This window comes from Phyllobates terribilis, unplaced genomic scaffold (genome assembly GCF_046119375.1).
Source record: "Phyllobates terribilis strain yellow unplaced genomic scaffold, ASM4611937v1 Scaffold_183__1_contigs__length_3771566, whole genome shotgun sequence".
Lineage (NCBI taxonomy): Eukaryota > Metazoa > Chordata > Amphibia > Anura > Dendrobatidae > Phyllobates > Phyllobates terribilis.
The window spans coordinates 683,682-695,150 of record NW_027362943.1 but is presented as its reverse complement, the minus strand read 5'-3'; the positions used below and the strand labels follow the sequence as shown (position 1 = coordinate 695,150).

General features: G+C 44.6%; 1 pseudogene; it reads left to right on the top strand.

The window, feature by feature from the left end:
• The first annotated feature begins 2,821 nt into the window (after positions 1 to 2,821).
• Positions 2,822 to 11,469, top strand: LOC141212725 (uncharacterized; annotated as a pseudogene).

Here is an 11,469-nt window from a genome sequence, read left to right as displayed (position 1 = left end):
TGATGGTGTTGGCTTCCTAGATCCCTGATATCTTATTGGATGAATCTACCTTCTCTCCCTTCTGTGCTGCTGAATGTCCTCATATGGTCCCTACAAGACTAGGTCTAGTCTTTCTGGCCAAACTTCACTTTTATGATCTACAACATTAAATTTGCAGTGAGGGCCAAGTGTGAATTTCTGTACAATAACAACAGTTTCCCTTTATCGTGACTTTTCAATTTCTTTTAAAACCGACTAACTTCAAACCAGATTGTGATAAACTAAACAAAAGCAAACATTACACCTGTGCCATGATATCTCTCTAAGCTAAATTTAAGACACCTCAGCTCTGCACTATTATGAAAAGTTCTCTTTGAAAATCTAATATTTCTTCTTGAAACTCATCTGACAGAAAATATTATCCCTTACGATAGTTTAGATTACTAAGAGCCCCCGAGCCCCATACTCCAATTTCCCCAGAGAGGTTTCACGACTAGTTACTCACTACTTACTGATGGAGACTGTTGAGTTTGATCATTTCAGTAGATGTGTTCTTGTCTATAGTCACAGTTTTTGAGTACAGTAGTTAGTGCCCAAAATACTCTGATTTAACCCCTTCCTGCAGCCAGTTTTGTGTTCCTATCTGGGCCCATTTTTCAAATCTGACGTGTGTCACTTTATATGGTGATAATTTTGGAATTCTTCACAAAGGATAATAGGAAACAAATGGACCTTACAAATAATATTCTAACTTCTCTTGAATCTGACAATACCCCATATACGGTTGTACACTACTGTCTGGGCACATGGCAGGTTAAGAAGGGAAGGAGCGCCATTTAGCTATTTGAATGCAGATTTTGCTGGGATAGTGTGCGGACACAATGTATTGGGGGCACTGCTCATAGTCACCTGGGACCTCAAAAGATGGCTACCACAAACAGGCTTGGCGCTATCTACTCCATTTTCCAGATACCAGGGTTTGCCTTGCTCATCATCCTTTAACCCCTCTACATGGATTTGGACTTAGACAGAGACCCCCTAAGCTTGGGCCACAGTGTTACCTAATGTTCTGTGGTGTGAGATGGCAAGAACAATAGTCAGATAGCCGGGTCAGAACCAGGAGGTCAGAGAAAATACAAAATCACACAAGAGTAGTCAGTAAACGGGCCGAGGTCACAACAGGAAACAAATACACAAGCCGGGAGCTGAGCACAGAGGACTGAACCAGAGGAGGACAAGGCTGTATCTGGCAGCTTCCAGCAATATGCTTCCAGCTTTAGTAGGGTGTGGTGCTTTCCAGTTGGCTGAAGCAGGGAGCAGATTACTCCAGCTGGACAGCACACACACCCATACTGCCAGATTGGATGGTACTACTGGTCCCAGGCACCCTAATCTTAGTGGTGGACAGAGACTGCGCCGCCCAGAGCTTCTGGTTCTGACGTCTCCTCCATCACCAGCGCCGCCTGCAGAATGAATAAGGCGGCTCCTGGTGACAGAAGCAGACATCCCAGGAGCAGATCCCAGAGGAGATGGGACACACCATTTACAGAAGCCCTAATGTGACCAAATTGCAGAAAACCAGAGCAGTAGAAATCCCCATAAAGTGACTCCATTTTGGAAATTATAACCCTCAGTGAATTAATCTATAGGAGCAGTGACTATTTTGACTCCACAGTCACTTCCGGATATTAGCACGCAGTGGATGTTGGAGATTGAAAATTACAAATATATAATTTTATTACCCAACACATAGTGCCCAGATTGTGCTCCAGGAGACACACACCATCAATTAAGTGGGGTCTTCTCATTATAGTAATGCCGAATACATGGAGGCTAAATGTGGTTTGGGCGCACTGCAAGGCTCTGAAGAGAGGGGGAGATCTGACTTTGGGAGATCAGATATTGCTGGATTGGTTTATGGAAGCCATGTTGCTTTTCAAAAGCCTTTGAGCCACTAATAATGTGGAAACCTCTGTTTTTCCATTGACAGATGATGGACCTGAGTGGGGACTTGTTTTTTGTGAGATGAGTAGAAATTTTTATTGATATTATTTTCACCTACATAACATTGTTTGGTGGCTTTTTATTCCATATTTGGGAGGCAGAATTAACAAACAGTTGGACACTACGATCCACTGGTTCATCCTATGAGGTTTTCTATTAGACTGTGAACTGTCATTGTCTTGATGAATAATGACGGCTAACATAGGGCAAAATTTAAAAAAAATCACAGAAAAAAATACAGCCTTACCAACACCAAATCATATAACAAATGCACTAGCAGGATGCCGCAGACCCCCATGATAAAGGTGGGGGCTGCGGAGGTGCAAAATACTTATGGAGCAACCACTCACAATCATACCAATTCATGGAGGGGGTGGTTGCCTAGTATTAAAGATGCACACAGAAGAAGCTTGCATAGGACGCCAGTCACACATGTAGGTTTGATGCACAGTGTCTGGCTTAGCCTAATGATGCCCATACTATTACATCAGGAGGGCTGCCCAGCACTATATAAGTGCACCCCACATGGACAGACACCCCAGTACACCCAACCAACACTAAAATGCTAATGCATTTGTTATCTGATTTGGTGTTGGTAAGGCTGATTTTTTTCTGTGATGTTTTCTTGGTAAATAATGATACTTTTACATAAAGTACATTTTTACGGAGAGTTTAAGTAAAAATATTCAACAATATAAATTTTAAGGATATGTTATTCATAAATAATAATTGGTTTTCTTCTTGGCAGATGACTGTACTAGGACATCAGAGGGACAGCTGACATCTTCAATTTTTAAATCAGATGATCTTGAGATCACACAAGATACAATTGAAGTGAATGCCATTACTCCAGATATACCATCATCCCTTCACAGCAAATCTGGTTAATCACCAGAGGACTCACACAGGGGAGAAGCCTTTTTTCTGTTCGGAATGTGAAAAATGTTTTAGCCAGAAATCAGGTTTGGTTAAGCACCAGAGAATTCACACAGGGGAGAAGCCTTTTTTCTGTTCAGAATGTGGAAAATATTTTAGCTGGAAATCAGGTTTAGTTGAGCACAAGAGAATTCACACAGGGGAGAAGCCTTTTTCCTGTTCAAAATGTGGGAAATGTTTTAGCTGGAAATCAGATTTGGTTAATCACCAGAGAAATCACACAGGGGAGAAGCCTTTTTCCTGTTCAGAATGTGGGAAGTATTTTAGCTGGAAATCAGGTTTGGTTATACACCAGAGAAATCACACAGTGGAGAAGCCTTTTTCCTGTTCAGAATGTGGGAAATGTTTTGTGAAGAAATCATCACTTCTTAGTCACCAGAGAACTCACACAGACGAGAAGCCATTTTCATGTTCTTAATGTGGGAAATGTTTTACACGGAAATCAACTCTTAACAAACTTCATAGAAGTCACACAGGGGAGAAGCCTTTTACATTTTTAACCGAAAATTGTATCTTCATAAAGGGGTTGTCCACTACTAGGACAACTCCTTCTCATTCCTCATGTTTGACCTTGTTAAAATAAAAACACTCATACGCACTTACTGTTCTGGCGCCGTTCCATTGGTGTCACAACTTGCGTTTCCGTAAGGCTGTTATATCACACAAGATTGCTACATCACACAATCCTGCTGCCAATCAACGCCACCTTCAGACGTATTGTACATCAACAGGAAGGACATGGCCTGGACATAGCACCAAGAGAACGCACACACTGAAAGCACTCTCTTCAGACCGTGTTCTTGGGTGAATTATAAGCAATTTACAGCCTCAAACATGACTTTCGATATGGGAAAGAAAGAAGAGATCAGAGGTTAATCTGAGATCCTCCACCTCCGTCAGCATGTCTGGTATGCCGTGTTTCTTATGGAAGGTCTTATCTTCCTGCTCCGGAGCTATTACTGCCTCACCTAAGCATGGAAAAAGAAGCAGTCTTAACCCTCATGATGACAGACAGCTCAGGCTTGTAAGTCTTGCACCAACTTCTCTCTTAATGTAGACCTCACAAGAAAACAGCTCCACAAATCTCCCTGTACTCTCACCAAAGTCCCCATACTGAGCAGTGCTTGCTTCACAGGGACATTTACCCCCCCAGCCACAGGTTATTCTGATATGGGGAACAACATAACTTATTTGTATATCAGATTGCGTCTATCCCTACTAAAGAAGATATGGAGCAATATATTCAGAGGCGAGAGACCAAATACAATACTGAAATACGTCCCCTCACTTCTATCCTGTCACAGCTTACTGACAAGGTACAGGGATTAGAGGATAATGTCGTCCAAGTTAGAGGCCATCATAATGCTCAGAAACTAACACTGGATCTTCACAGCCAGTAAATAAACCATCTGTTTAATATGGTTGATGATGAAGAAAATCGCAATAATATCTGCACAAGTGATTATGCCAACACTGCGATCATTATTCAATAATATCCTTGGTGATCCTATTGATAAGGAGCTGGAGATTGAAAAAGCGCACCATACAATAGGCAATCATGGCCCAGATCCTGAGTGTCCAAGGGACATTATCTGTCGCATACATTTTTTCAATGTAAAATAGGCCATTGTGAGGAAAGCAGAGGAGTTGGGTCCTTGTGATTTCAATGGAAAACGCATATAATTGCTCACATACAGTACAGACGAAAAGTTTGGACACACCTTCTCATTTAAATTTTTTTCTGTATTTTCATGACTATGAAAATTGTACATTCACACTTAAGGCATCAAAACTATGAATTAACACATGTGGAATTATATACTTAACAAAAAAGTATGAAACAACTGAAATTATGTCTTATATTCTAGGTTCTTCAAAGTAGCCACCTTTTGCTTTGATGACAGCTTTGCACACTCTTGGCATTCTCTTGATGAGCTTCAAGTGGTAGTCACCCGAAATGGTCTTCCAACAATCTTGAAGGAGTTCCCAGAGATGCTTAGCACTTGTTGCCCTTTTGCCTTCACTCTGCGGTCCAGCTCACCCCAAACCATCTCAATTGGGTTGAGGTCTGGTGACTGTGGAGGCCAGGTCATCTGGCGTAGCACCCCATAACTCTCCTTCTTGGTCAAATAGCCCTTACACAGCATGGAGGTGTATTTGGGGTCCTTGTCCTGTTGAAAAATAAATGATGGTCCAACTAAACGCAAACCGGATGGAATAGCATGCCGCTGCAAGGTGCTGTGGTAGCCATGCTGGTTCAGTATGCCTTAAATTTTGAATAAATCCCCAACAGTGTCACCAGAAAAGCACCATCACACCTCCTCCTCCATGCTTCACGGTGGGAACCAGGCATGTAGAGTCCATCCGTTCACCTTTGCGAAAAATTGGGCAAACTTTGAAAGTGTCCCCAAGTGCAGTTGCAAAAACCATCAAGCGCTACAAAGAAACTGGCTCACGTGAGGACTGCCACAGGAAAGGAAGACCAAGAGTCACCTCTGCTTCTGAGGATAAGTTTATCCGAGTCACCAGCCTCAGAAATCGCAGGTTAACAGCAGCTCAGATTAGAGACCAGGTCAATGCCACACAGAGTTCTAGCAGCAGACACATCTCTTCAACAACTGTTAAGAGGAGACTTTGTGCAGCAGGCCTTCATGGTAAAATAGCTGCTAGGAAACCACTGCTAAGGACAGGCAACAAGCAGAAGAGACTTGTTTAGGCTAAATAACACAAGGAATGGCCATTAGACCAGTGGAAATCTGTGCTTTGGTCTGATGAGTCCAAATTTGAGATCTTTAGTTCCAACCACCGTGTCTTTGTGCGACGCAGAAAAGGTGAACGGATGGACTCTACATGCCTGGTTCCGACTGTGAAGCATGGAGGAGGTGTGATGGTGTGGGGGTGCTTTGCTGGTGACACTGTTGGGGATTTATTCAAAATTGAAGGCATACTGAACCAGCATGGCTACCACAGCATCTTGCAGCGGCATGCTATTCCATCCGGTTTGCGTTTAGTTGGACCATCATTTATTTTTCAACAGGCAATGACCCCAAACACATCTCCAGGTTGTGTAAGGGCTATTAGACCAAGAAGGAGAGTGATGGGGTGCTACGCCAGATGACCTGGCCTCCACAGTCACCAGACCTGAACAGAATCGAGATGGTTTGGGGTGAGCTGGACTGCAGAGTGAAGGCAAAAGGGCCAACAAGTGCTAAGCATCTCTGGGAACGCCTTCAAGATTGTTGGAAGACCATTTCCGGTGACTACCTCTTGAAGCTCATCAAGAGAATGCCAAGAGTGTGCAAAGCAGTCATCAAAGCAAAAGGTGGCTACTTTGAAGAATCTAGAATAGAAGACATATTTTCAGTTGTTTCACACTTGCTTGTTAAGTATATAATTCCATATGTGTTAATTCATAGTTTTGATGCCTTCAGTGTGAATGTACACTTTTCATAGTCATGAAAATACAGAAAAATCTTTAAATGAGAAGGTGTGTCCAAACTTTTGGTCTGTACTGTATCTCTGATTTAAGGGCATAAAAATTCAAATTTTGAAAATTGCTAAATTTTCAAAATTTTTGCCCAATTTCCTTTTTTTTCACAAATAAACGCAAGTGATATTGAAGAAATTTTACCACAATCATGAAGTACAATATGCCACGAAAAAACAGTCTCAGAATCAGGAGGATCCGTTGAAGCGTTCCAGAGTAATTACCTCATAAAGTGACAGTGGTCAGAATTGTAAAAATTGGCCTGGTCATTAACGTGCAAACCACCTTGGGTTGTAAAGGGGTTAATTTTGCCTTGGATCCTTCTTTAGACACATCCCTGGGCTGGAGTCACCAATCTAAAACACAAACAAAAGCTTTGCTAATTGTGCTTTGGTCTGAACCAGTTGATGTATGGAAGATACTACATCCAGACGTAAAGGATTATACCTATTATTCTCCTTTACACAATATGCATAGCCATATAGTCCTTTTCTTAATTAGCAGTCACTTGCCTACATGGCAACCTACATCTCAGGTAGGAACTGCTGTATGGTCAGATCATGCTCCTGTATATTGTAACTAGCTATTGAACCCGTTCTATGCCTGGGTGGCGAGCATTTTTATTGGTATATGGTCTCCCATGCTGGTATATGCTGCCTCCCTCCTGGTATTTCTGCTGCCCCCATCCTGTCCCCACCATCCCATCCTGGTATGCATGGCACCCCTCATCCCCATCCTGGTATGCATGGCACCCCTCATTCTCAATCCTGGTATGCATGGCACCCCTCATCCCCAATCCTGGTATGCATGGCACCCCTCATCCCCAATCCTGGTATGCATGGCACCCCTCATCCCCATTCTTGGTATGCATGGCACCCCTCATCCCCAATCTTGGTATGCATGGCACCCCTCATCCCCAATCTTGGTATGCATGGCAGCTCTCATTCCTGGTATTATGGTACCCAATCCCTCATCCTGGTATGCATGGCACCACTAATACCCCAATCCTGGTATGCATGGCACCCCATCCCTCATCCTGGTATGTATGGCACCCCTTATCCCCCAATCCTGGTATGTATTGCCTCCTCATCCCCCAATCCTGGTATGCATGGCACCCCTCATTCCAAATCTGGTATACATTGCACCCCTCATCCCAATCCTGGTATGTATGTTACCCAATCCCTCATCCTGGTATGCATGGCACCACTCATCCCCCAATCCTGGTATGCATGGCACCCCATCCCTCATCCTGGTATGCATGGTGCCTCTCATTCCTATCCTGGTATGCATGGTACCCCTCATCCCTATTCTGGTATGTATGGTACCCCTCATCCTGGTATACATTGCACCCCTCATTCCAATCCTGGTTTGTATTTTACCCAATCTCTCATCCTGGTATGCATGGCACCACTCATCCCCCAATCCTGGTATGCATGGCACCTCATCCCTCATCCTGGTATTCATGGTGCCTCTCATTCCTATCCTGGTATGCATGGTACCCCTCATCCCTATTCTGGTATGTATGGTACCTCTCATCCTGGTATGCATGGCACCCCTCATCCTTATTCTGGTATGCATGGTACCCCTCATCCTGGTATGCCTGGTACCCCTCATCCCTATCCTGGTATGCATGGTACCCCGCATTCCTATCCTGGTATGCATGACACCCCATACCTCATCCTGGTATGCATGGCACCCCTCACCCCTATTCTGGTATGCATGGTACCCCTCATCCTGGTATGCATGGTACCCCTCATCCCTATCCTGATATGCATGGTACCCAGCATTCCTATCCTGGTATGCATGACACCACATCCCTCATCCTGGTATACATGGCACCCCTCATCCCAATTCTGGTATGTATGGCCTCATCCCAGAAACCTGGTATGCATGGCACCCAATCCCTTATCCTGGTATGCAATGCACGCTTCATCCCCAATCCTGGTATATATGGCTCCCTCATCCCTATCCTGGTATGCATGGCACCCCATCACCTATCCTGGTATGTATTGCACCCCTCATCCCTATACTGGTATGTATGGCACCCCTCATCCCTATTCTGGTATGCATGGTACCCCTCATCCTGGTATGCATGGTACCCCTCATCCCTATCCTGGTATGCATGGTACCCCGCATTCCTATCCTGGTATGCATGACACCCCATCCCTCATCCTGGTATGCATGGCACCCCTCATCCCTATTCTGGTATGCATGGTACCCCTCATCCTGGTATGCATGGTACCCCTCATCCCTATCCTGGTATGCATGGTACCCCGCATTCCTATCCTGGTATGCATGACACCTCATCCCTCATCCTGGTATACATGGCACCCCTCATCCCAATTCTGGTTTGTATGGCTTCCTCATCCCTATCCTGGTATGCATGGCACCTAATCCCTCATCCTGGTATGCATGGCACGCCTCATCCCCAATCATGGTATATATGGCTTCCTCATCCCTATCCTGGTATGCATGGCACCCCATCCCCTATCCTGGTATGTATGGCACCCCTCATCCATATACTGGTATGCATGGCACTCCATCCCCTATCCTGGTATGTATGGCACCCCTCATCCATATACTGGTATGCATGGCACCCCTCATCCCTATACTGGTATGTATGGTACCCCTCATCCTTATTCTGGTATGCATGGTACCCTTCATCCTGGTATGCATGGTAACCCCCGAATTCCTATCCTGGTATGTATGGTACCCCTCATCCCTATCCTGGTATTCATGGTACCCCATCCCTATCCTGGTATGCATGGTACCCCGCATTCCTATCCTGGTATGTAGGGTACCTCTCGTCCCTATCCTGGTATGCATGGTACCCCATCCCTATCCTGGTATGCATGGTACCCCATCCCTATCCTGGTATGTATGGTACCCCTCATCCCTATTCTGGTATGCATGGCACCCCTCACCCCCCAATCCTGGTATGCATGGTCCCCTCACCCACCAATCCTTGTTTGCATGACACTCCTCATCCCTATACTGGTATGTATGGCACCCCTCACCCCCCCAATCCTGCTATGTGTGGTACCCCTCATCCTGGTATGCATGGCACCCCATTCCTCATCCTGGTATGCATGGTACCCCTCATCCCCCAATCCTGGTATGCATGGTACCCCTCATCCCCCAATCCTGGTATGCTTGGTACCCCTCATCCCTCAATCCTGATATGTGTTGCCCCCTCGCCCCCCAATCCTGGTATGTATGGCACCCCTCATCCCTTTCACGTTGCACACATACAAAAAAATAAACACTTAATCTCACCTTTCTTCTCTGTGCTCAAGCACTGCGGTGTTCTGTTCTGCCGGAGGCTGGGGGAGGAGTGCGACGCCAGAGTACGCGCATGTCCATACCGCGCTGTCCGGCGCCATTTTGCTGAAGACACACTGCAAATAGCGCTACGTGCATGTGCTGATTCCGACACCTTCACTTCTGCCCCGGTCTCCGGCGAAGAGAGGCGCCGCGGCAACGCTCCTCCCGGTCAGGTAAGTATGTAAGTACGGCGCCGGAGATCACGGTATGCGTTCAGTGTCTATGCATACTGTGATCTCCGGCGCCATATACGCTTCTCTTACCTGTAACGGCTCCATGCCTGCTTCTGTCTGGAGCCGGACTGCGCAGGCTTGTCGCACTTGCGCAGGCTATAAAGGCTTCAGACAGACACGCATCTCCCGTTATATTATAGATCTGACTATGCTGGACTCCACCAAGGCTTCAGATGTTGGAACCTAAATGATAATTTGCTGAAAGACTCACTCTGTGTCTCAGACCTTCTTGAGACTATAGACTCCTTCAAATATATGAGCATGATGAAAATGCCTTACCATTTAAATGGGAAGCACTCACATGTGTCCTCAGAGGTGTAATAATAAAACATAGATAAAAGCTCAAAAAAGGAGAGAACAGCTAAAGTCTCATTTGCTTGAGCGGATTGATCTCCTTGACAAACAACATAAATGATCTGCTTCCCTCCAGGTATATGCAGACCGCCTTAACGCTAGAATGGAGCTAAAGTAGTTTCATGGATGGGGTACTCGCAAATGTTGTGTAATTTCAGGGCACCTACTTATCGAAGGAACCAAGTGGAAGCTTCCATTCTCGGTACTAGATATGGGGCCTCCTCGAGAAAATGACTTAAAATGTCGTACACTAAAGTTAATATATAAGGTGTGGGATAGGGGTAAAAATATTCTGGGGATTGAAAAGTACACAAACTATACTCCTTTATGGCACAACTATAACTTACCAGAGCTATAGAAGCTAAATAATATTAGTGAGTGGGAGGATCGGGGTACTAGAATAAACGTCCTACTGATGGACATCACCCAATAGATACCATTGCTAAAGCAGTGGATACAAAAGGTCTATTAACCCTTATTTATAGGCAGTTACTGGCCCTACATTTGGATAAATATCCTTTGATAGTTAAGAGAAAATGGGAGGAGGATGTGGGTCCGTTATCTGAGGAGCAATGGGGGAAATACTGGATTTGACACCGAATCTTTCATTGTCAGAGTCACAAAGATAGTCCCGAATTCTTCTCATTCATAGAGCATATAGATCCCAAAGTATTTTATTTAAAATTGAAATAGAAACGGATGACACATGTCCTAGATGTGGTCAAAATGATGCCCACCTGATGCCTATGACATGGAAATGTGTAAATATTGGCGACTACTGGAAGGGGGTGATCACTCTTGTACTATCTGTATTTGGGATACAACTTCAGTTGCAACCTAAAATCTGTATCCTAGGACTCCTGAGAGAGGATGTAGACCCAGACTCCATATGGTAGTAGCTAGCTCAGGAGTATTATTCCAAGCCAGAAAATTGTTGGAAATACATTGGATAGACAATTCTCCTCAAATGATAACAGAACTAAAATCCAGGATAAATGACACTCTACGCTTAAAAAGGGGATCTTATATTAAAGGAACGCTCTCAAGAAATTCATACAAATATGGGAGCAATGGTTAAATACCCCAGATATTGCTTCAAAGAACCTTCACAGAAATACTATCCTGGATCGTTTGTCCATTTCCTTACAGTAA